Raw genomic sequence first — 25,940 nt, 5'->3', positions numbered from 1 at the left:
ATTAAATAACATATTTGGCCATTTTTCATAAATGACAACATCATGTTAATCTCTACACATTCAAATTCTTCCTAAATACTTCCACTTGGCTGTCTCACAGCATCTCAAAATCAATATGTATAAAACTTCGCTCATCATCTTCCACCATTAAATCTATTTCTCTTATAATACTAACTCTTTTGTGGGATGGGGGGAGTGTTAATGAAATTATCATTGCCATCTATTGTCACTAATGTCCAAAACTTTTCTGTATATTTTATATGCCTCTATCTACTCTCCTACCCAAATTCAATAAGCACTTACTTCCTCTCAATTCTACTTAGAAAAACAAACCAAAAAACCTACCACTTCTGACCATACTGCTCCATTTTCACTTCCCTAGTTTCTTTAGGTCTTTATTTTTTCTCTTGTATGTTATTGTTCAAACCCTCCTTCCCAGAATTATCAGAGTAATATGTATTTTTTCTTTTAAAATAGGAATAATTCTTCTAAAAATCAAATATGATGGTGACAATTTATATTTCCACATTTAAAATGTCTCCTTTCCTCATTAAGTTCAGGCAACTCAGCAGGTCATATTCAAGACCTTTATCACCCATGCCTCCTTTCCTCTGGGCTTACCTTCCCTCATTCTCAAGCCCTCCCTCAACTTCATCAGTACAGAAACTGAAGATTTGCAAAGGGCCTTGTTCTTGCATACCATATTCCCTCTGCCTGCAATTCCCCCTCAAGCCCCATCCATCTAATACTTGAACAACCTTCCAAGGCCAGCTCAAGCATCACTTGTTCTGGGAAGTGTTTGCTGGAGTCCAAATAAAGAATTAGAATAAAATGTGACACATACTTTGAGGGCATAATGGAAGCATGGAGGAGGGGAATCTAACCCATACTTGGCAGGTCAAGCAGGGTTTAGAATGTCTGATGCCCAGGATCTGAAGGACAAAAGAGGTGGCTCAGAAGTAAGTGCTGGAGCAGAGTGGTCCACCAAAGGAAAGTGCAAAAGTAAAGACCTTGATGCTAGAGAACAGAAGGGATGTTAAAGAATTTGACCTTGATCCTGAGAACCACTCATTAAATAAGAGAATGTAGAGAGTTGGTTAGAGTTAGGAATGCCGGCAGTTGACAGAGCAGTATGGAGTCTGTTTCTATAGTCCAGATTAAAGATCATAGCACTCAAGCTAAAATAGTGCAAGTAGTGATAGAAATAAACAAATTTGAGAGACTTCAGTGTAAATTTTTCAAGAAAAAAAGAAAGAAGAAATCTCTGATAAAAATAAGTTTTCTCTACGCTTCTTTCTTCTTTGCTTAAATAAAACAAACCAACTTTTCTTTCCTAGAGACCACTAAATCTCCAACACTTGCCCCCAACCTCTTTGGCTTTTGTTAACATGTGGTAGAATTCCTTTTATTACATTTTTTGTGAAGGAACGAAATACAAAGTTGACCCAAAAGCAAAGATATAAAGTTCTGGCATAGAGCTCTTACCATTAACATCTATATTTCATCAAAATTGACAGAAACCATTGCCAGATACCTCTCCCCACATCTGCCTTTACTTACAATTGCTCTGCTTTTCTTTTTCTCCTTTCTTTCAAGAGAATGAACTAGTGAACGTAGGAAAAAAGTGAGAGGGGATATTAAAGGTATCATTCAAATTTCATATCTGTTTAGAAGACTACGGGTGTCTAGTCAAAGCTGTGCCACACTCAGGAGTAATCTCCATTTAACAGTGTGTCAAGTCTTGGAAGACAACCAAGGTCCTGTAACTAAACAGAGCATAGCTCTTCTGAAGAGTGCGACTCCACCACTGGTGCTACCGCCTACCTTCCCTCAACTCTCCTGAAACAGTGCTTTGACTCTTTGGGCATCGACCCTGTTGTACTGTACTCGTTGGATACCTGTCTAGCCAGGGCTTCTACCTGTTACCTCTAACCAATCCCATCTTGAATTTCCTCCAATCTGTTTTATTGTAATGGAAGGAGTAAAAATATTTTCATAAATTTAAAGTTTGAGATACTATATTTAAAAACTAATACTTCAAAAAAAAATTATATTTAAAATTTTAGAATAAAGCTTTTTAAAAAATTCCAGTATTTACATCCATTTCTACTGTCCCTCTGCCTAGTCTTGTTTTAATTTCATATATATTTCTGAAATACCATATTTTCTTTCTTTTTCTGTTACTTTTTTTTTTTAAATCAAAAGAGAATATAACACAAGGTTATATGATTAAAGGAAGGCCTTTCTGTATCAGGTGTGCCCTTTGCATAAGCTAAATAAATATTTGTGGACAAAAATTACAGGTAAGCAAAAAAAAAGTTCCCAGAAAACAATTATAAATTGTTGAAATTATGTCTCAGCAAAAACAAAAAAAAAAATTTAAAAATCTGAATCAGATCTGTGAAGTTTACTAACCAAAGTTATCTCCTTGCAAATTACTCTTACATATAAAACAGTCAGAAGTGGTTGTTTCAGCTCATCTAAAGACGGACCTTAAGTCTGAACACCAGCAAAATGTACTTTCCGGGCCAGGCACAGCTGCTCACCCTGTAATCCCAGCACTTTGTGAGGCCAAGGCAGGCAGATCCCTTGAGGTCAGGAGTTCGAGGCCAGTCTGGGCAACATGGTGAAATCCTGTTCCTACAAAAATACAAAAATTAGCTGAGCATGGTGGCGGGTGCCTCTAATCCCAGATATTCGGGAGGCTGAGGAGGGAGAATCGCTTGAACCTGAGAGGTGGAGGTTGCAGTAAGCCGAGATTGTGCCATTGCATTCCAGCCTGGGTGACAGAGCAAGACCCTGTCTAAAAAAAATACACACACACACACACACACACACACACACACACGACTTTCCCCCTTGCTTCGAATGTAAAGAAACTATTAATATCAAAAGGTTTTTTAGATCACTTCGTATAATAAAACATTCTACTTATTTTGAACACCAGGTGGCAGTAAATGTGGCATTTAGCCAAAAATGAAGGTGGAAGGATGAAACTGATTTTGAATTTTATGCATGAAAAGGAATAAAAAATAATTTAGTACAAACTTTCTTGTTTACAGAGGAGAAAACTGAAATACATAGAAATGAGGAGACATGCCCAGAGATACAGTAGTAACTGGCAGATCAGTAAATAGCTTCTGTACTCTATCCACCATACTATGATGCAATTTAACTTTTCTGACATGTTTGATTTCAACTCTACAGGTTTATTTGCAAATAAATGGATTACTGAGAGATTTATTTGTTTAATAATTATTTTGTTCTTCTACATGTAACAAATTTTATTTTCAATTCATATATATAATGTAGGTGGCCAGTATTTTCAAAATGTATGTATTGCCTTTAGGAGACATAGAAGAGCCACTTCTTTATGGAGATAGTGTAGCATGGTGCTTAGGCACACAGGCTCTGGAGCCAACTTATTTAGGTTGTCACCTTGGCTCTTCCATATATTAGCTGTGTGGCCTTGGGCCAGTTGTTCAGCCTGAAAAAAAACTGGGATTATAATAAAATTACCTACCTCTAAGAGTTGTTGGCTGGGCACTGTGGCTCATGCCTATAATCTCAGCACTTGGAAGGCCAAGATGTGAGGATCACTTGAGTCCAGGAGTTCAAGACCTGCCTAGGCAACACAGGGAGATCCTTTCTCTACAAAAAATAAATCAACTTCACCAGGTGTATTAGTCTGTTTTTACACTACTATGAATAACTGCCCGAGACTGGGTAATTTATTTAAAAAGGGGGTTTAAGGGACTCACAGTTCTGCATGGCTGGGGAGGCCTCAGGAAACTTACTATCATGGCAGAAGGTGAAAGGGAAGCAGGGAACTTCTTCACATGGCAGCAGGAGAGAGAAGAGACGAAGGGCAAAAAGTCCCTTATAAAGCCATCGGATCTCCTGAGAACCCACTCGCTATTAGGAGAGCAGCATGGAGGAAGCTGCCCCCATGATCTAATTACCTCTCTCTCTCAACAGGTGGGGATTACAATTGAAGAAGGGATTTGGGTAGGAACACAGAGCCAAACCATATCACCGGGTGTGGTAGTGCACACCTGTGGTCCCAGTTACTCAGGAGGTGAGGTGGGAGAATCACTTGAACCCAGGAGGTTGAGGCTGCAGTGAGATGCAATCATGCCACTACACTCCAGCCTGGACAACAGAGTAAAACCCTCTCTCAAAAAACAAACAAACAAACAAAAAGTTTGTTATATGGATTAAATGGGTCAAAGAAATAAAGTTTATTAATATAATGCCTGGTATATGTTACAACTTCAATAACTGTTATTAATCTCACTGGAAAGAAACAAAATTTCAAGAGTTAAATCTATGACTTTTCCAAATATTTTATAAAATCATGCTGATCATTTTTATACAGTATTATTTTTATATGGTATTACCATTCAACTTGTCTTCTCCACATTTCACATGACAATACATTTTCAGAATATCAACAGGTTTTTTTGAGTGTAAATAAATTCAGACTTTGCTAACACAGGCCTCTGGTTTAAAATTTAACATATCTTATTAGACACTATACAAATATATTCTGCTTTTTAAAATTTTTATTTTTTATTTTTTTATTCTTCATCACTACCATGAAAATTTGAGTCTATTTACTGAATTGCTTAAAATACAGCAACATAAAAGTAGTAAATGCAATTAGGCTGAAAGTAAAAGAAATGTTAGAAGAAAAATCTTGCAGCAATGGTAATCAATAATTTGAAAATTTTTGATTTAAAAGATAGACTCTAACTCAGCAGTCCCCAATCTTTTTGGCATAGGGACCAGTTTCCTAGAAGACCATTTTTTTCATAGACAGAGGTGGGAGATGGTTTTGGGATGATTCAAGTGCATTACATTTATTGTGTACTTTATTTCTATTATTATTACGTTGTAATATATAATGAAATAAATACACAACTCACCATAATGTAGAATCAGTGGGAGCCCTGAACTTGTTTTCCTGCAACTAGAAGGTCCCATCTGGGGGTGATGGGAGACAGTGAGAGATCACCAAGCATCAGATTTTCACAAGGAGCACACAACCTACACCTCTTACATGCACAGTTCACAATAGGGTTCGCACTCCTGTGAGAATCTAATGCTGCCACTGATCTTACAGGAGGCAGAGCTCAGGTGGTAATACAAGCCATAGGAAGTAGCTGTAAATACAGATGAAGCTTTGCTCACTGGCCTGCAGCTCACCTCTTGCTGTGTGGCCTGGTCCCTGCTGTGGACTCCTGCTCTGACTATTACTTTTATGATAAAAACTTGCAGTGTGAGAATCTTTAAGAAACTTAGTATTTAGAATGTGGATTTCTATAAATAGCAAACTAGTCTTTTACAGCTGCATTGAAGACCCTTGGGCCATTAGGTCTCTGTAGACCTCCCTGGCCTCACCTCTCTCTAAAGCCCCTTTAAAATCTTCAGAACTCTTGGTCCACAAACTGATTCTATCCCCATCATTGCTTTAAAACCTACTAACCTGGCAAGAATCAGTTATCACCACATCTTAGACTACACATTCAAATTTGCCAATACTCCTTCTTAAGGTAATCAGAACAACAAGAAAAATACCAATATTTTCAAACTCCATTTCATAGTATGTAATTAAACTTTCAATTTAGTAAAGATAATGGAATATATAAATTTAAATAGCTGTTATCTCCTTTAGAGTAACAGCTTGGGAAGTTATATTTTGTAACATTAGCGATGTGTTTGCTGAAATATTTTTAAATGTCTCTTTTGGAACTATCTTGAGGACCTATTTATGTCTTTTTTAAAATTAATTTTTTTTCTTTTCTTTTCTCTTTTTTTTTGAAACAGCATCTCAGTCTGTCACCCAAGCTGGAGTACAAAGATCAGAGCTCACTGCAGCCTTGACTTCCCAGGCTCAACTGATCTTCCCACCTCAGCCTCCCAAGTAGCTGGGACCACAGGTGCACACCACCATCTCTGGCTAATTTTTTATTTATTTCTTTGAGAGATGGGGTTTCCCTATGTTGCCCCAGCAGGTCTTGAACTCCTGGACTCAAGCAATTTTCCTGCCTCAGCATCCAAAAGTACTGGGATTACAGGCGTAAGCCACTGCACCTGGCCATATATATCTTTGAGGGAAGAAAAATTTCTGATCCTTGAGAATTAACTTAATAAATGTAATATATATATGTTAAATGAATATATTAAAATACTTACTAAAAGTTAAAAAAGATCACAGCTACCTATAAATTATTATAACTAACAAATGTTGCATTAATATTTTATTGTTTCAAATACTATTAATGACATGTATTCATATAGGAAAATAAAAGTCTGGAACAATAGCAGTCAAGCTGTTAAAACAGGTTGTGAATTAACTTTGTTGTTATAGGGATCATTAGTTTCTATTTTGAATGTGTATATATATTCCTTAACTACTATTCCAAGTGTTGCCTTTATAATACATTGAATTTTCATTTCTGATATTGTATTTTTCATATGTAGAAGTTCCATTTTTGTGTGTTATATCTTATATTTCTCTCATCATATTCAGATTTTTCTTTACTGTCTTAAGTATATATAGTCAACTTAATATTACAAAATTTAATGTCCTAATTTGTTAATTCCATTATCTTTGTCATTTCTGGGTCTGTTTTTGTTGATTGACTTTTCTGCTGGCTCTAGCTCATATTTTCCTTCTTCTTTGCATGCCTGATCATTATTTTTGATTGGATGCCAGTCAATGTGAATTTTACGTTATTAGGTCCTTTGAGACGTGTTGGATTTTACTCTGGCTAACATATAAGCAAATTGAAATCAGCTGGGTCCTTTTAAGCCTCACTTTTAAGCTTTTTTAGGATAAATCCAGAGCAACGTTAGCTAAAGTCAATTCAGCCCCACTGTTAAGACAAGACCCTTCTGCAGAGTCTACCCAATATATCCTGTGTTATGAGGTCTTTTCACTTTGACTGGGGAGGATAAAATGTTACTATCCCTGTGTGAGGTCCAAGAATTTTTAACCTGCTACTTAACATTACAGTCGTGTCAGTCATTTGCCAGATAACACTTCAGTCAAGGACAGACTGCATATATGATGGTGGTCCCACAGATTATAACACTGTATTTTTACTGTAACTTTTCTATGTTTAGATATGATTAGACACACAAATACTACTGTGTTACAATTGCCTCAGTACAGTAACATGTTGTACAGGTTTACAGCCTAGAAGCAATAGGCTATACCATAAAGCCTAAGCATGTAGTAGACTATACCATCTATGTTTGTGTAAGTACTCTCTCTATGATGTTAAAATTGCCTAGTGACACATTTCTCGGTACATATCTCCATTGTTAGGCAATGCATGACTGTAGTTCTCCAGCTTAGGGTAGTTTTGTTTTCACACAATTGCAGAATGCTGTCAAGCAAAAACTTGAGGTCTCTTTCTACAGATCTCTGGTATACACTCTGTTCAGCTCCCTTGTCTTAGGTGTCCTGTCCCAAATAAACAAATTCTAGCTCCCTCAGCCTATCAAACTCTTATTTTCTGGCTCCTCATGTTTCCATCTTCCTGAGCTGTGGTTTAGAAACTTCGTGTAGTATGCAGAGACAATCATAGGCTCACTTTCTTTCTCTTCTCTAGGGATCACCGTCTTATAGATAATGTTGCCCAATGACGAAAACTAGTGTTTCATATATTTTGTCCCCTTATCTAGTGGAAGACTTCTACAAGGGAATGTCAATAACAGTAGTTTTGATCAAAAATAACTCCACAGAAAGCACATTATCAGCAAAACCATTGTTAGGGTAAAGGACCCATCAGTGGACTATGATACTGTGGGGAAAATTCTTCAGGAATAAGTAATCAACTAATATACTTACTAAGCATCTACTACATGCAAGACAAAACATTTATTTTTCTTCACATCAGTTTTCTGGCCAAAAAAATCCAGACCATGTCAAATTAGACGAGCAAACACTCAGATGCCAATACATTTAGGAAACCTCTTTTCTTCAGTTGTTTCATTAAGCATCATTTGTCCATCTCATCACTCCAATCTATGTCTGATAATCTTCATTGTATATTCTATTTCTTTTTAGTTATAATTTGAAGTTCTACTTTTGAATCCTACTTTTTAGCTATGTATACACAAAACTTGTAACTTTATTCTTCTATTTTCACAACAGAATAATTGTTTTTTCTTACTTTGTGATATTGCCGTGCAGCCAGTATTAGAAGGTGAAAGTATTTTTCTAATCCTATTTAATTAGAGAAAAACAAACTCTTTCAGTATTGTATTAATTTTATTGCCTTAATATTACTATTTTTTGTTCTTCCAGAAACTTCTACAGTTTTGAAAATTGCAGTGGCAATTGTGGAAAAGACAGAAGTGTGGATATCCATTTATTTCTCACTAAGGGAAATAAAATTCTTATTCCTACTCTGGTATGGATTGTATAATGTTAGTTAATTTCCATGACTCAACATCTCCACATTTTTCTATCCAAGTTACGTAAGGTCAGTTGTAAATATTTTTAGGAACTCATTGGTTATTGGCTTGTTCAACCAGACAGGCTTTGTGCTTCCCTTAATTCAAGCCTACCTTTTAAATTTTAAAGGCACCATCTACTTATGTCTACATCTGATGCTGTCATTTAGTGTTTAATGAACTCTCAAGGCTGTGCAGTGTAGTATTTAATAAGAAATTTGGAAAGATACTTTTTCTGGGTTTAAACCGAGATAAAATTTCTAGGGCTGCCAGAAGAGCAAGAAAAACACAAACAGCTAATGTTCTGTAGACTAGGAATGGCACATAAAAGAAATGGAAAAGAATAAATAGTTGGAACATGAAAGAAAATTGGGAAAATAATGAATAATATACCTAATGCTTTGCCTATGAGCTCACAGGGAAAATCCTGCAAGGGATCCCTCAGTCAGACCAAGAGGATTTTATTTTTGGTTTTATTATTTTCCAGGATTTTATGTTTGAAGATCTCTAACAAGAACCTAGATATATTGAGAATAGTAACTTCTTGTTAATGGATGCTTAAAGTGGAATATATAATATGTTATATATTATATACAACATATGTATTATATATAACATATATTATAACATAATAATATAGTAATATAATATATAACAACATGTTATAATATGTAGGTTATATATAATGTATAATGCATTATATATGCCACTCTAAGAATGTATCTAACATATGTGTTATTCTAGATATAACACCAAAGGCATAATCTATAAGAGACATAATTGATAAGGTGAACTGCATTAAAATTAAAAACTTCTGCTCTGCAAAAACAGACAACAAGCCAGTGTTAGATAAATATTTGCAAAAGACACATCTGACAAATGACTGTTAACCAAAATATACAAATAAAGCTTAAAACTCAATAATAAGAAAAGAAATAACCCAATGAAAAAAATGGGCCATATATCTTAACAGACCAAAGAAGATGCACATATTGCAAATAAGCATATAAAAAGGTGATCCACATCATATATCACAGGGGAAATGCAAATCAAATAACACTTATGGTATCAACAACGGGCATGAGATACCACCACATATGTATTAGAACAACAAAAATCCAGAACACTGATGATATCAAGTTCTGGCCAAGGATGTGAGGCAACAGGAACTCTCATGTATTGCTGGTGGGAATGCAAAATGCTCCAGCCACTTTGAGGACAGTGTAGCAGTTTCTTTAAAAACTAAACATACTCTCACCATATGATCCAGCAATTGTGCTCCTTGATGTTCACCCAAAGGACTTGAAAAAATGTCCACACAGTAACCTTCACAAAGATCTTTATAGAGGCTTTACGCATAATTGCTAAAACTTGGAAGCAAACAAGATGTCCTTCAGTAGGTGAATGAATAAACTGTGGTACCACCAGTCGATGGAATATTATTCAGCACTGTAAAGAAATGAGCTATCAAGCTATGAAAAGCCATGGAGGAAAACTAAAAGCATATTGCTAAGTGAAAGAAGTCAATCTGAAAGGGCTATATTCTGAATTATTGCAACTATAGGACATCCTGGAGAAGGCAAAACTATAAAGACAGTAAAATGATCCGTACTTGCCAGGGATTGAAATGGGAGATGAATAAGTGGAACACAGAGAATTCGGGGGAGAACTGAAATTACTCTGTATGATACTGTAATGGTGGATACATGTCATTATACATCTGCCTAACCCCATAGAAGGGACAACACCATGAGCTAACCCTAAATGTGAACTACAGACCTTGGGAGATAAAGAAACCTTAAAGTAAGTTCATTAATTTTAACAAATGTTTCATTCTGGCGGGGGATGTTGATAATGGGGGAGGCTATTCTTGTGTGGGAGTAGGGTTATGTGGGAAATCTCTGTACCCTCCCCTCAATTTTGCTGTGAACCTAAAACTGCTCTAAAAAATAAAATTTTAAAAATAAAAGAATGTGGCATTGCTTGCATCTAATAAAAAAGACCATTATTCCTATTGCAGTTGAACTCTTCTTCCTAGACCTAACACCAATCAGGGAAGAGAAGGTGATTTGTCCAGAATATGGCACTCAGAATTATCACAAGTGAGCTAGTTCACCTTCAGTGTACAGTCTCAGTCACTGAAGTTTCCTTCCTTCACTAGCACATCTTACAAGTCAAGAATGTAAGGTCCAAAACCCCAGGACAAATCTCAGAAGCAAAGAAAGCAGCAGGGAAAAGTAGACCCCGGGATTTGATTTCCTTCCGGTTATCTTTAAGCATCATTTCCACGATAGAAGGTGTGGAAGCAAATAATAAAAGTGCAAGTGCCCGTCACTAGTGTTTATCCTGCAAAGTGGTCTGCCCTTTTGAGAGGCACGCTGCCCTATGGCCATCCTTTGATTTCTTCCCTTGGTGGAAATTTCCTGTTTCTCTTTGAGAAAGATAATTCAACCCTGTTTCCATTGTTCTTCCAGGCTGCTGTAGGAAAGCGCACGCACACACTCCACACAAAATGAATTTTTTAAAAATTTATTTTCACAGTCGCTCCTACCAGCTCTGAAATTCAGAACCCATGTGACTGATGGCATATTCAGACGATCGGGTCCCAGGTCTGGAAAAGCAGCCTTTTCCCCATGTTTCTTTCCCCACCTAGGACCTCCTCTGATTCTTCACTGCATCTTCGAAAGAAAATGTATTATTTGCTTGCCTGGAAGACTCTGCAATTCAATTGATTTTACATATATATAAAGAAAACAGAAAACAGCCTAGATAATGGTCTTGAGCGTCACCGCCCCACTCGCGGTTGTGAGCAAAGCCCTACGGAAGAAACCAATTCCCAGCCTAGACTCTTCAGAGCCCAAGGTCGGGGAGGCTCTGGCCTGGCGGTGTTGTCTGGCTCCCCACCCACTGCCCCAGACTCAGGGCTTTGCCATTGGTCCCACCTCCTCTGCTCCGGAGTTTTTCTCCAGCTCCCCACCAAGCCACACAAAGTGACTTCTCGGAAACGTTAGCAGATTCTGCTGAGCAGGAAGGGAGGAAAGGGATGATGGGGGCGGGGGTGAGATAAGGGAAGGGTTCTTCTGGCTGCCGGACACACACACACACACACACACACACACACACACACACACACACACACACACGCCCCACCCAATGGGTGGCCGTGGATGGCAGGTCGTGCAACCCCCTCCTCCGCCTTCTGTTAGCGCATGGTGCAGAGGCTACAGAGTCGCCACCACCGCGCCCCTAGCTGGGTCCCCGCCCTGCGCCGCCCGCAGGAGTGGAGAGAGGGAGGGAGGAAGGGAGGGAGCAAGGGGTGGGGACCCGGGCGTGCAGGGAGGAGTGGAGGAGGCAAAGCGGCGCAGCTGCCCTCGGGGAGGCGGGGCTGCTACCTCCCCGGGCGCGCCCTGGCAGGAGGGGCGCAGTCTGCGTGCAGGCGGTCGCCAGCGCTCTAGCTGCGGCTGTCGGCTTTCCAATTCCTCCAGCTCGGCTGAGGCTGGGCTAGCCTGGGTGCCAGTGGCTGCTAGCGGCAGGCGTCCCCTGAGCAACAGGAGCCCAAAGAAAAAGAAGCAGCCCTGAGAGAGCGCCGGGGAAAGAGAGGCCCACGCCCCTCCTGGAGCCAGATTCTGCAGGTGCACTGGGTGGGGATGATCGGCGGGCTAGGTTGCAAGTAAGTGCCTTTTCTTTTGCTGCTTCGGTGGGGAGGGGAGGAGAAGTCCCCGGTCTTTCGCCCTTGCTCGCCTCAACCGCCACACCCACCTGTGTCTATTTTCACATCTCGGTTCTGGAACCCTGTATTACGCCACCCGGAAAGAAGAGAGGGGAGAAGCTTGACCCGGTGGTTCCAGCAATGGGAGGAAGAAGGGCTGGAAGCGTAGTTATTTCGATAGCTGGGCAGCTCCTGTGCGGTTTTGACTCTGTGGGTTTGCCGCCAGGTTCTGAAACTGTGGAAAGGAAGGGTAGCAATGCTTGGTGGTTTACTGTCTTTTATTTCTGTTTACGCTAGCAGAGTTGTTAGATGGACTTCAATTCAAGGGGCAGCTCACATTTTTTTACGAGCAAAAAGCATGTGCTGTTATTTCCCATCTGCAAAGCTGAGCGTGCAGAACCAGCGTAGCAGATACAACCTGTGGGGACAGAAAAGAACCCCGCACCCCTTAAGAGCACACAAACACAAATAATTGACAGGACAGCTCTGCCCCTATTTCTCAGGGCAGATTATTTATTTTTTTCGAATAAGCACTTTATAGTGAAATTCAGAAAAGATGCAGAATCCTTTTAACTTTTTATCGAATTCAACTTGGGAAACTCATTTACTTTTAGGAAAAAATGGATATTTTCGTGCCTTATATTCAAGACAAAAATCAGAACAAGAAACTAGAAACATTAATGCCAGTTTTTGTGATTATAGTAAACATTTCACTCATTATTTTAGTTTTTTTTTTTAAGTTGGAGCGTTCATAGATTATATCTACTGTGATGTTAAGAACAATTTACACGAGAAACTTAGGGGAGTTTTTAAGAAGCTAGTGTCAGTAAGATAAAAGCCAAATCAAAGTAAGCTTTCAAGGAAGTGATAGCTTGTCAGTTACTGAATAGGAAGTCAGTGTTGGGAAGTTCAGTTCTTTTCAGAAACATATTTATTATTGTTTTCTATTTCTTCTTCCCTGTAGACAAGATAAAGATTTTCTTTCTTTTTCTCTTTCTTTCCTTGTTATTTAAATATATTTTATGATTTTTGCTTTAACATCAATATAAACCTATTTTATATAAACTGCAAACCAAATCCAGTTATTAAACCATTTTATTGCAAATTCTTCAGATTTTTTCCACTGTTTAAAAAAGTTTAAACTGTAATTTTTTCTTATAATTTATGGTGAGATTTAAAAAAATATTGATTAGTTTGAAAGCTAGTCTTATCTGATCCCTGTGTTACAAATTTTCATGATTGTTAGACTAGCTTATCAACAACTAAACTCTAGACAGAATATGGTATTTAATGTAAAGAAGAATGTGCCCTCTATTTAGGCAACTGATAGTTTGGCTTAAGACAAGTTTTTTAAAATTTTGTAGATGTTTAAAAGGAGGTTTCCTTAAGTAAACCACTGTGCAGTTGTGGGACACAGTGATGTATTTTTACAGTGGCTGTATATATGATATGTCTTGATTCCTATGGTGCAGGGCTGGGCTCACAGAGTACCTGATGCTTCTACAGAAGAAAGATGAGTCAGGTCTGGCTCTCTGCCAAAAGCATCTTGGGCCTCCTGTCCCCTAGGGCCTGCACATAATCATGAGAGCCCTTCTGTGGTAATGCTTCTATGTTTTTACTACCTGTTGCTGTGCTGAGTTTCAGAAGCAAAGTAGATAAACAAACAAACAAATAAATAAATTCAGAAGAGCAATCAGTAGGGTTCTATTTATTTAATATAATCAACCCACTTTCTCTGTGGCAAGGAAAAAAGTAGAATTTTTCATTTTATGTGAATAATAAAATCTATTTTTTTATTTTCTATTCCTATTAGTTATGCAAAAGAGTGTGAAGCGCTAGAAGGATTTATATGGTACTTTTCTAAGACAAGTCATGATCTTGTAAAAGAGCTTAAAGTTTATTAATGTAAATGGAACATTCTAGATGTCATAATGATAATAATTTATGACTTTCCCTAAAACTCTGTCTCAGATTCTTTCCTCCCATCTTCATTATCTGAATAAATACCTTCACCATCCAAGTATTGAAATCACCTTTGATTGCTCTCTTCCTTATTACTCCATTTCAGCCCTTTCCAGCCTGTAAGTAGATCTATCAATCTTATCTCCCAAACTTATTTCTATTTCATCATACGTCTCAGATGCCTCTCATTCACCCTCTTTTCTGTATCTACACTGCCACCAAATTAGTTCAGGTCATCATCGTAATTTACTTGGAATCCTGCCACAGCCTCCACATCAATCTCTCCACTTCTGTAATTTTCTCCCCTGCAATTCGTTCTCTATACAAAGCAATACCATCCTGTCTCCCCTAACAAACATTGGCTCACAACTGCATTTAAAAAAAAAGAAGAAGAAGAAGAAGAGGAGAAGAAGAAGAAGAAATAAACACGGCAACACAGAGACCAATTAGCAACAACAGTAAATGCCTTTCCTCAGCATATGGTTTACTCTCTGTTCGGTCCCTTCTCTCCAACCTCACCAGAACCTATTCTCTTCTCATTAAGGTGCTCCTGCCCAGGTGGTGGCTAAAACACATGAAACAATAGCACTCTTTAAGGCCTTTTCAAATGCTGTTCCCAATGCCTGAACTCTATGCATGCTTACTCCTTCTTAAACTTTAAATCTCAACTCGAGGTTTTTTGTTTTGGAAAGATCATTTTTGATCATCTTGTCAAAAATAGGTTGTCCCCTGTTGGTCTTGATGTTGGAACCTTGTTTCTTTCATAATGCTTGTTACAGCATGCAGGTATTTTGTGAATTTGCATACCAAATACTCTAAGGGAACCCAGACTCTGTCTTCATTGTTGACTTAGCTTCCAGAACAGTGCCTGGCATCAAGTAGTAGGGGGTTCGTAGATATTTATATAAATAATAAAATACAAAAATATGGATTCTTCCAGAATAAAGCATATTAACCCTGGAAACATGAATTTTGTGATTCTATTTATTTTTTATTTGTCAAGCATTTAGTATTTTTACAATATCGTGGTATGATTTTGAGGAGGTAAAATTAAAATATCCTGAGATGTATTCTCTCTTTTATCAGTGTAGGTAATAATGTACTTAAAGGTAAGTAATTTGTAATGCATTCTTAGAAAGGCAGTGACCACAAATGTATTAAAATATATTTTAAGAAAAAATTGGATTGCATAAACTAATATGGTTTTAGTATAAGTGACTCCAAATCTAAAATGATAACCTTGTTAGGTTTAAATCTGTATCATCTAACAGAAATTTGAGGGCCAGTCAATAGTCACTGACTATGAATTTAAAATATTCTTTTAAAATAAACATAGATGCTTATGTGAGCTCAGTTGATAGAAATGTAGTCAGATGAGGCTGAGGCCATAAGTTAGGTTTCCACACGGTCTAAATTGATGTTTGCCCCAGGTACAAAGGGCACATTATCCAAAAATTTGAAGCATTCTCTAAGGAAGTTTCAGAGAGGCAATGTGGGCTTATCCCTGAAGACTTATCACTGTTATTAGAGTGGAAGTAAGGACTGTAAACTTCATGCTCATAAATGATTGCATCATTTTTATACTAGAATTTTACCACACTCACACTCACACACACACACACACACACTTTGTATGCTGATTTGCCTCCCCCCCTTTATTTTTCCAGACTATACTTGAAGATATTAAGCAAACAACTAGTTTTGCTATTAACATTTGGTTGAAAATTTAGCTTACAGTTAGGTGACAAACTGATTAATGTTTTTTTTAATATAGCAAATGGCCAGCCACAGATTTTTTGGTAAATAATTTGGTTACCACATTACATCTTGAAGGACTAAATTATTTCACTAATTGTTAGCAGGGATTTTAAAAAATTTGCTCTGAAGAGAGCATATTGTGGATGTTGTATTGGAGGGCATCTGTGTACTAATTGAAGATGGTCCTTCATATTACACATCACAAATTAGCTAATTTATTCTTTACAGAAGTATATGACATCTTCCTTTAGAACTATGTAGAGTTAGATTACCACTTGAGAGGCAAGCTCATATTAAAATAGATATTATAAAATTGTATAAAAATATTTTATATGAGGATTTATGAGAGCATCCAGAGAATGTAGGTAGAATACTTTTGTGGAATATGAGATAACAATTTTGGTGTCCTGCCATTCTAAAAAATGAAATTTCTTCATTGAAGGTTTCACTTACTCTTTCCTCTCTGCATTGCTGGAAGGAAATGGCTTTAGGCAAAAGAGAAAGCCATCAGCTCTTGGCAGCTAAAGGTGGAATGAAGTTTGGAGGAATGAAACCCTTCTGGGTGGTGAGGAAAAATGCCAGACCATGATAAAGTGAGGAAGGAAGAGGGGAATGCCTTGAACAGTGCCAGTAAGCATAATCTGCCACAGACAAATTTGAATTGACATATGTAGAACTGAATTATTCTATATCTTTTTAGTTCTATAGAGAAAACCATTCTTTCCACATCTCTTTTTAAAATAACAACTTACTGTAAGCAAAAAATATGTTGTTATTGTTTCTTTAACACAGGAGATGAAATATCTTTAGATTTTTTAAAGTGATATAACATGGAGCCAAAAATGCCATATATTACTGTTGAAACCTAACGTTACTTTAACTGTAATTTCCTTGCTATTCATTTTATGATTTCCTTTTGTTATGTCAAGTGTTGGAGAGACTGCTATTACTGATCATAAATTTCTTTAAAATGTCTCCTTGGATTTTTTACAAAGCTTTCTGAATCATTTATCAAAATACAATAAAGCTCTAATTGCACCTGGGATTGTTCACTTGGAAATTTAGAAAGAGTGCGTACATTTACAATGTCATTAAGTTAGCATCCTGCCCTGCAATGAATGCCCTTTTTCTTTTTTTTTTTTTTTTTCTTCTTCTCTCCTGCATCTCATCTTCCAAATGTTTGATATGTACGCCAGTAAGGCAAATTTTACTCCACTTTTAGGTCAAACTGTTAGTACAAATAATTGGAAAACTGGGCCTCTAAAGAAAGATAAATAAGATTAGAAACATGCATTAAAATATAAGTATTAAAAACATTCTCATAAGATTTTTAATAAAAATTTTATGTGCTATATGCACACCTAGACTCCCTGTATTATCTGATTTTTAAAATTTTTTTGTTTTTTATTTTTTATTTTTTTGAGACGGAGTCTCGCTCTGTCGCCCAGGCTGGAGTGCAGTGGCACGATCTTGGCTCATTGCAAGCTCCGCATCCTGGGTTCACACCATTCTTCTGCCTCAGCCTCCGAGTAGCTGGGACTACAGGTGCCCACCACCATGCCCGGCTAATGTTTTTGTATTTTTAGTAGAGACGGAGTTTCACCTTGTTAGCCAGGATGGTCTCAATCTCCTGACCTTGTGATCCGCCCGCCTCGGCCTCCCAAAGTGCTGGGATTACAGGCATGAGCCACCGCGCTCAGCCCATTATCTGATTATTATTATTATTATTATTATTATTTTAACTGGGGGTAATTTCACTGGATGTGGTATCTGTCAACTTTTACTAGTTGCTCCTACACTATGTGTTTTTAAATCCAGTGTGATTATTTTAAAAATATGTCATCTTCTTTAGAGTCTATACTTTAGAATTTGAAAAAAGAAGTAAATGTAGATATTCAAATGCCTGCAGATGAGTAAAACAGGGAAAAATGAGAAAAATGTTTAATGATAATAAAATGTTATGTCAGGCACAGCTGGTCACCCCTGCAATCCCATCACTTTGGGAGGCCGAGGCTGGAGGATTGCTTGAGCCAGGAGTTCTAGATCAGCCTGGGCAACAAAAGGAAAATCTGTTTGTACAAAAAAATTAAAATTTATATTTCATATATTGATTTAAACTCTACTAAATGACTATTCTTTCAAGTCCAATAGACAGTGTATTTTTTAGGGCTCAGAGTAAAGACAATTTATTAAGGACATTTTGAATAGGATGAATTAAATGCTTTATTGGTAAGTGATGCCTTTATCTGAGTGATTCCTTCTAGGTAAATATTATGGGACCAATCTTCGTAAATGATCTTTTCATGGAACAAAATATTATAAAGTTGAAGTGATGAATTTGTTTCCCTCTTAACAAAATGTGTATTCTTGTTACCCCGTGTACAAACTTGGCTCATGGTAATTCAGGTAGGAAAAAGGGAAGTGGCCTACTCAGGGATCAACTGGGAATAAGGTTCTTATAATCCCATGAGATCAGCTGACAGACTTTTAGGAATGAACACTTGTAGAACAGCTAGGCAGAGAAGTGCCTTTCAAAATTTATATTACATCTCTACTATATTTCAGACTGTAAAATATTTTTATAAAGTGTTAAAAGCACAGATAAATAAATTTGAGTTCCAATCAGTATAGTGAAAGAAAGTTTATTTTTCCCAAATATTTCCTTTACTCGGTACATGGTCTTAGTCAAATATTAATTTCTTAAATATTGCTTTCCTGTAAATTAGTAGTATTTACTTCTAAGGACTATATGATATATTATATGTATAGTATATTATATATTAGGAGATATATATGCATATACATCATAATTTGTTTTTTCCAAAACAGCCACTTTAGTGTCTTACACATAATAAGTAGATATGAGTAGATGTTCAATAATGATATCTAGACATTTAATAACTTAGAATATTATAATCAAAATGCATTCTTTCTTTCTTTTTTTTTTTTTTTGAGACCGAGTTTCACTCTTGTTGCCCAGGCTGGAGTGCAATGATGCGATCTTGGCTCACTGCAACCTCCGCCTCCCAGGTTCAAACAATTCTCCTGCCTCAGCCTCCCGAGTAGCCAGGATTACAGGCATGCGCCACACCTGGCTAATTTTGTATTTTTAGTAGAGATAGGATTTCACCAGGTTGGCCAGGCTGGTCTTGAACTCCTGAGCTCAGGTGATCTGCCCACCTAGACCCCCCAAAGTGCTGGGATGATAGGCGTGAGCCACCATGCCCAGCCTCTTTTTTTTTTTTTTTAATTAAGTTTCAAGGTACATTTGCAGGATGTGCAGGTTTTTTACATAGGTAAAGGTGTGCCAGATTCACTCTGTTGCCCAGGCTGGAGTGCTGTGATGTGATGTTGGCTCACTGCAACCTCTGCCTCCCAGATTCAAGTGATTCTCCTGCCTCAGCCTCCCAAGTAGCTGGGATTACAGGTGTGTACCACCATGCCCAGCTAATTTTGCAGTTTTAGTAGAGATGGGGTTTCACCATGTTGGCCAGGCTAGTCTCGAATTCCTGACCTCAGGTGATCCGCCCACCTCGGCCTCCCAAAGTGTTGGGATTACAGGTGTAAGCCACTGTGCAAGGCCAGCAATTATGCTGTTATAAGGAAAAATACATATGGAAAAGTTTACATCTTGCTAACATTACTGATAACATTAATGTAACAGTCTTATGTATGGACGTCTCCTTAATGCTAACTGAGCAGTTTGTTAAGGGATTTTCATATGCTCCGTTTAAATCCTCATGAGCACCATTTGAGGTGAGAACACTAAGGCTCAGAAATTACCTAACCTTTCCAAAGACTCACAATGGTTACTAAACTTGAATAACATACACATTTCTTTTATAGGAAAGAAATCTTATATATTCCAAGAATACGTTTGCACATACCCCACACAGATACACCTGGTGGTTACGCTACCAAGCATTCTATCAAATATGTTTAACCCTTAATGGAGCTAAAATAAAATTACATTTGCAATCAAACATACTAAATCATGTAATTACAGTTAATAGAAAACAACAAAAAAAGAAAGATGGAAGACTGCTTCAATTTTCGTCTTGAATACCAATTCCTGAGGGGTATATTGTGTTAAGTCAAAATAGAGATTTTGGTGTAAGTTTGAAGACGTTATGAAAAGAGTACCTATGCATTTAAAGTGTTTTTGAAGTTGTTTTATAGGTTGAATGACTTCACTTTCCTGGTCTAGGAGTATTATTGCACTACTGTGACTTGACTTTGCTATGATTCGCATATTTTGTTTTAACATTAAAAAACTGAAATGGGAAAAAGGCCTTCCCCAAGGTAGAAAATATTTGAAAAAAGAGGAATGGTGTAATTAAAAGGGAAATATGTATAAAATGTCTAGGGTGGGCCAGGCATGGTGGCTCACGCCCGTAATCCAGCACTTTGGAAGGCTGAGACAGGCGGATCACTTGAGGTCAGGAGTTCGAGACCAGCCTGGCCAACATAGTGAAACCCCATCTCTACTAAAAAAAAATACAAAAAGTATCCAGACACGGTGGCCGGCACCTGTAGTCCCAGCTGCTCGGGAGGCTGAGGCAGAAGAATTGCCTGAACCTGGGAGGTGGAGGTTGCAGTGAGCTGAGATCGAGCTACTGCACTCCTGCCTGGGCAACAGAGCAAGACTCAGTCTCAAGAAAAAAAATAAAAAAAATGTCTAGGGTGAAGTTTATTCTGAAATGGAGAAGAAACAGGGAATGAAGATACACATATTGAGATCCTGGAGCTAGGGGATGGAGAAGTATGAAAAGCAAAGTGATCTTGTGCAGGATAAGATGACGGTGTTCATTGGAAGTATTTATATATCTTGGAAAATAAAAATTTAGATATTCTATATTGGAGGAGTACAAATATTTAGAGCATCACAAATTGATACACACAAATGAAACCTAAATCACAGTACTTATTGTCACAAAGACTCAATTATCTATGTCAGTTAAATTGTCTAACATCAATAATTCAAGAAGTTGACTTTTAAAGGTTTTAAAACATTTTTGGAAAACTAATTTATTTTACATTATGTTTATAATAATTTTGCATGCAATTTTTTAAATATCTATTATCCACTTAGATACTGTACTTTGGGATATAAAAACCATGGGAAATTTGGCCCTTGAGTTCTGTGATATATCTCAATCTATTTTAGTGATTTGTGGATTGGTAGCTTATCCTCTAGACTAAGTGGTTAAGGTTTTATCAACATTGCAATGAGATAATCACTCACACCTGTTAAGATGGCTGTTATAAAAAAGTGAAAAGTGTTTTTGAGAATGTGAAGAAAATGAAACCATTGTCCACTGTTGGTGGGAATGTATAATAGTGTAGCTGCTATGGAAAATAATATGGAAGTTCCCAAAAAATTAAAAATAGAACTACCATAAGATCCAGCAATTGAAATCAGGATCTCAAAGAGATGTATGCACTTCTGTGTTCATTGCAGCATTATTCACAATAGCAAAAATATGAAAACAACCCAAATGATCATCAACAGATGAAAGAGTAAAGAAAATGTGGTCTGTATATAAAATAGAATATTATCTAGCCTTAAAAAAAGAAGGAAATCTTACTATTTGTGACAGCATGCATGGACCTAGAAGAGACATGCTAAGTGAAATAAGTAAAGGGACACGAAAACTTTTGGCAGTGACAGATATGCTTAACAGGTAGACTGGCAGATAAGAAAAAACAAAGTTAAAGCTGAAATTTCCATCTGATTTATCTTAGCCTAGTGATTAATCATTAGATCCGGTCTAGTTGGCCTCCAAAATGTGTAGGTCAGGAGTTGGCATCCAAGTTGGTATTGGTGCCATTGAGGTTTGTAGGGAGGGAAGACCTGGCAGAGATCCCAAGGGCAGTGGTAAGTGGCTGCTGAGTCCCTCCAGGCCAGCTCCAAGAACTCGCAACCTCACTCTTCTCAGCATTCATACTCTTCCTGGAATTTAAAAGCAATTCCTTCTTTCCTTCCCTCTTTCTTTTTTCCCTCTCTTCCTTCTTCATGAAGTTTTTATTGTAGACACCAGATACAGCAATGAACAACATATGGAGATGTGATGCCAATTTTAAGAGATAATGAATAGATAAATATTCGCCACTATCCATCATTGTACCATACGATATGCTGTGAAAAACAATAAAACAGGACAGAGAATTGAGAGAAGGAGGTATTATTTAAAGTGGTCTGAAAAATTTTATACAGGAGTATTTGAGTAGAGACATGAAGTAAATGAAAAAGTAAAGGAGCTAGCTAAACAACTGAAGAATCATTCTAGTCACAAAAAACAGCAATTGCAAAAGCCCTAAGGCATATTTGATGTATTTAAGGAGAAGCAAGAAAGCCAGTGTGGTTGAAATACAGAGAGCAAGGTTGAAAGCAGACGATGAGGGTTTTTCTTGGTTTTGTAGGGATTACTAACCTGCACTGAGGGCTGTGTGATAAACCAATGCTAAAATTACCAGCATGGGCACAACTTTGGAAAGGGATGAGTGTGCTCTTTTTTAACTGATTCTCTTTCTGGACATGGGTAACATAAAATCAGAAAAAATGTTTGAGAAGTCTCTAATTTCTATACAAAAATAATGTTTTTGTCTTTTTTTGTGATTTAGATGTAAGTGTATATGTACATGCATGTATATGTATTTATGTATTGATTTACTATTTATGTATATGTAAATGGATTTATATTTAAATGTTCTATATTCTCTTCCTGTCTGTAATGGATTGGATTCTTGGCACCTCTTACTATCTGGGGCAGGGGGCAGGGCTAATAAGACAAAGATTACAATTGAGAGTAATTTTAAATGTTTACATTTTGGAAACTTAAACAATGGTGGGAGTACAGTAATATTTTGTATATTTTGATCAATTTTTATGTTTATTATATGATTATTTCTCATGAAATAGTGGTACTGCATAGATATAAATGACTACTGCCTAGCAAAACAGATACCAAGGAGATACTGCATGTTGTCAGGGTTGACCCGTTGCTAACTGCTGTGATTTTGTTCTCCTACTGACTCTGCCTTACAGATCTCAAAACATGCTGATGAATTTAAAAATATATATTTTGGTAAAATATATATAACAAAATTTACCATTTTAACCATTTCAAATGTACAATTTAGAGGCATTAAGCACATTCATGCTGTACAGGATCACCACTATCCATCTTCAGAGCATTTTCATCATTCCAAACAAAAACTCGGTAACTATTAAACAATGACTCCACACTCCTCTCTTCCCCTATCACCCAGTAACCACTATTCTACTTTCTCTATGAATGTGACTATTCTAGGTACCTCATATAAGTGGAACCCTACAGCATTTGTGTTTTCATGTCTGGCTTATTTCACTTAGCATAATGTTTTCAAGGTTCATCCAGGTCATAGCATGTATCAGAATTTTATTCATTTTTAAGGCTGTGTAGTATTTTATTGTGCATATACACCACATTTTGTTTATCTGTTCATCTGTTGATAGACACTTGGGTTGTTTTCACTTTTTGGCTACTGTGATTAGTGCTGCTATGAACATTGGTGTACGGATAACTATGTGAGTCCCTTCTATTAATTGTTTAGGATACATACCCTAAGGTAGAATTGCTGGATCATGTGATAATTCTGTTTAATTTTTTGAGGAACCACCACAGTGTTTTCCACAGCAGCTGCACTATTTAATATTCCTATCAGCAATGCACAAGGGTTACAATTTCTCCACACCCTTGTCAATGTTTCTTTTCCTTTTTTTTTTTTTTAACAATAACCATCCGGCCAAGTGTGAAGTGATATTTTATTGTGGTTTTGATTTGCATTTCCCAAATGACCGGTGATGTTGAGCATCTTTCCATGTACTGATTGACCTTTCTTTGGAGAAATGTCTTTTCAAATCCTTTGTTCATTTTTAATCTGCTTGTTTATTTTTTGTTGAGGAGTAGGAATTTTTTACATATTGCCAATGTTAATCCCTTATCAGATATATGATTTGCAATTATTTTCTCCCATTATATGGATTGCCTTTTCACTTTCTGGTAGTGTTCTTTGATGCACAACAGTTTTAATTTTGACAAAATCCAATTCAGCTCTTTTTTTCTTTTGTTGACTGTGCTTTTGGTTCCATGTCCATGTGCCAAATCTAATGTCTCGAAGATTTTTCCCTATGATATTTTCTTAGAATTTTACAGTTCTAACTCTGATGTTTAGGTCTGTGATTCATTGGTGATTTTTTAAAAATTCCTATATAATTCATAGACTCTAAGACAGTTTCCAGCTTTCCCATACCCATTGTCCCCAGAGATCTGGATTTTAGTCTGAATGTGCCTTACTCTGAACATGTGCCTTCCTTTTCAAGAACTCCCATTTCATTTTGTTTTGTTCTGTTTTTTCTTTTATACCAGTATTAAAATTTTTGAGTTGTTGTATAAATATACTAGCAATTTAGGAGAATTCCTGATGGGAAAGAATATCCTTGCCTAGCTAGTTAGTGAATTTAGGGACCCTTCATTTTCTAATCCTAGATATGATTAAATCAAACAAGGATTCATTGTGCTGTGGTTATAATCCACACAGACCCTTTTACAATGCTTTGCACAGAGAAGGTGCTTAATACTTGAGTAAACAAATTGAATTAATGAGTAAAAAAGAAAAGCTATCTTGTTTTCTCAATGGTCAAGTAGATCAATGATTTCTACTATTTAGAATCTTAGATTTATTTTAATAAAGCAAGTTCAAAAATCTCCTCTGTCCGTTAATTTTTAGTAAAGTCACTTATTTTTCACTCAGTTTTGTTAAGGTGTTTTCGGAAGAGTTTGTTACTGAAACCTGAAGTTTTAAGGTTAGCATTTATACCACAGATATTTCTTGTTTTTAGACAATCCTTGTGGAGGTTAAGTCCCCTAGGCAATACCTTTTCCCACTGGGGAGTTACAAGCAAATGAAAAATGGTGACTATTTGTGGAAACTCCAGGTCACTAAGTAAATTTTGCATTTTCATGAAAATATGACATATGGACATTTAAAAAAATGAACAGGTCAATTCATCAATTAGAATAATAAAAAGAAGTCTTTAAATAAAAGTTAAGCACCTTTGTCATTGAATTGTTGTGAACCATTTTTGCCTGAGCACTTGCTTTATCTCAGAACCCAAGCCTCCTGGTCAAAGTTATAGTCCTAATAAATTTAATAATTTTTAAATAATAATTTAATAATTGTAATTCCTTCTGGAATATAAATTTGATCAGGAGTCTTGGATTCTGAGATAAAGCAAATGTTTAGGCTAAACACTTCCTTCTGGAATATAAATTTGAGGAAGGATAGGAACGATTTTCTTCCTATTCATTTGTTATCCTGTGATCGCTATCTAATTTAGAATATTCTTCATGACTCCAATCCTGTTTATATCTGTGAGGTTCTGAAAATTCTGCCCCAAAATGGCAGAAAGTAAGAAATACTATCACACATTTAATTCACCCTTAAAAAAATAGCCATACCCTTTATCTTTGAATATATTTTAAACAACAAAAACAGAAAGAGAATGCATTTTAAACAATATCACATGAGTTTCATCATATTCCCAGATTATGGTGAGGGTTATTAGATACCTTGCCATAATCACAGCCTTTAGTTCCAAGAGAGAGCAGAGGAATAAGAAACACAGGAAGTCATATCTATGAACATGTTAGTTTGCAAAAGGTTTGTTAGTAAACTCATGTTATTTATACCGTAGTACTTTACCATCTCCAGATGAATTTCCACTAAATAAACTGTTCCTTTAGACTCCTAAAACCAGATTACCCCCTTCCTTTGCTAATATAGATCCTCAAACAATGTCTTCATCAAAAATCTTATGAGTAGATATCAGTAGTTTTGACAATGTCCACAAATGTTCCAAAGAATACTTTGGCATGCATGCTTCTTAACTCACTTATTTTGATATTGAATTAAAGGGCTTTTAACAATTCCTGCCCCATCAGGAATATTTCGTCAGCAGCTGTTACTGTTGTTGGATTTTGCCTTCTTGAATGAACTC

General features: G+C 36.7%; 1 protein-coding gene across 1 annotated transcript in view; it reads left to right on the top strand.

Annotated features, from left to right (window-relative positions):
• The first annotated feature begins 11,671 nt into the window (after positions 1-11,671).
• The window catches only part of SCN9A (sodium voltage-gated channel alpha subunit 9), a 178,909-nt gene continuing 164,640 nt past the window's right edge, over positions 11,672-25,940 (top strand). Inside the window, exon 1 of the mRNA XM_063647615.1 lies at positions 11,672-12,139. The gene's annotated coding sequence lies outside the window, so the exon portion shown is untranslated. The remainder of the gene's footprint in view (positions 12,140-25,940) is intronic.

This window comes from Pongo pygmaeus, chromosome 11 (assembly GCF_028885625.2).
Source record: "Pongo pygmaeus isolate AG05252 chromosome 11, NHGRI_mPonPyg2-v2.0_pri, whole genome shotgun sequence".
Classification (NCBI taxonomy): Eukaryota; Metazoa; Chordata; class Mammalia; order Primates; family Hominidae; genus Pongo; species Pongo pygmaeus.
This window is presented reverse-complemented; position numbering and strand designations above follow the sequence as displayed.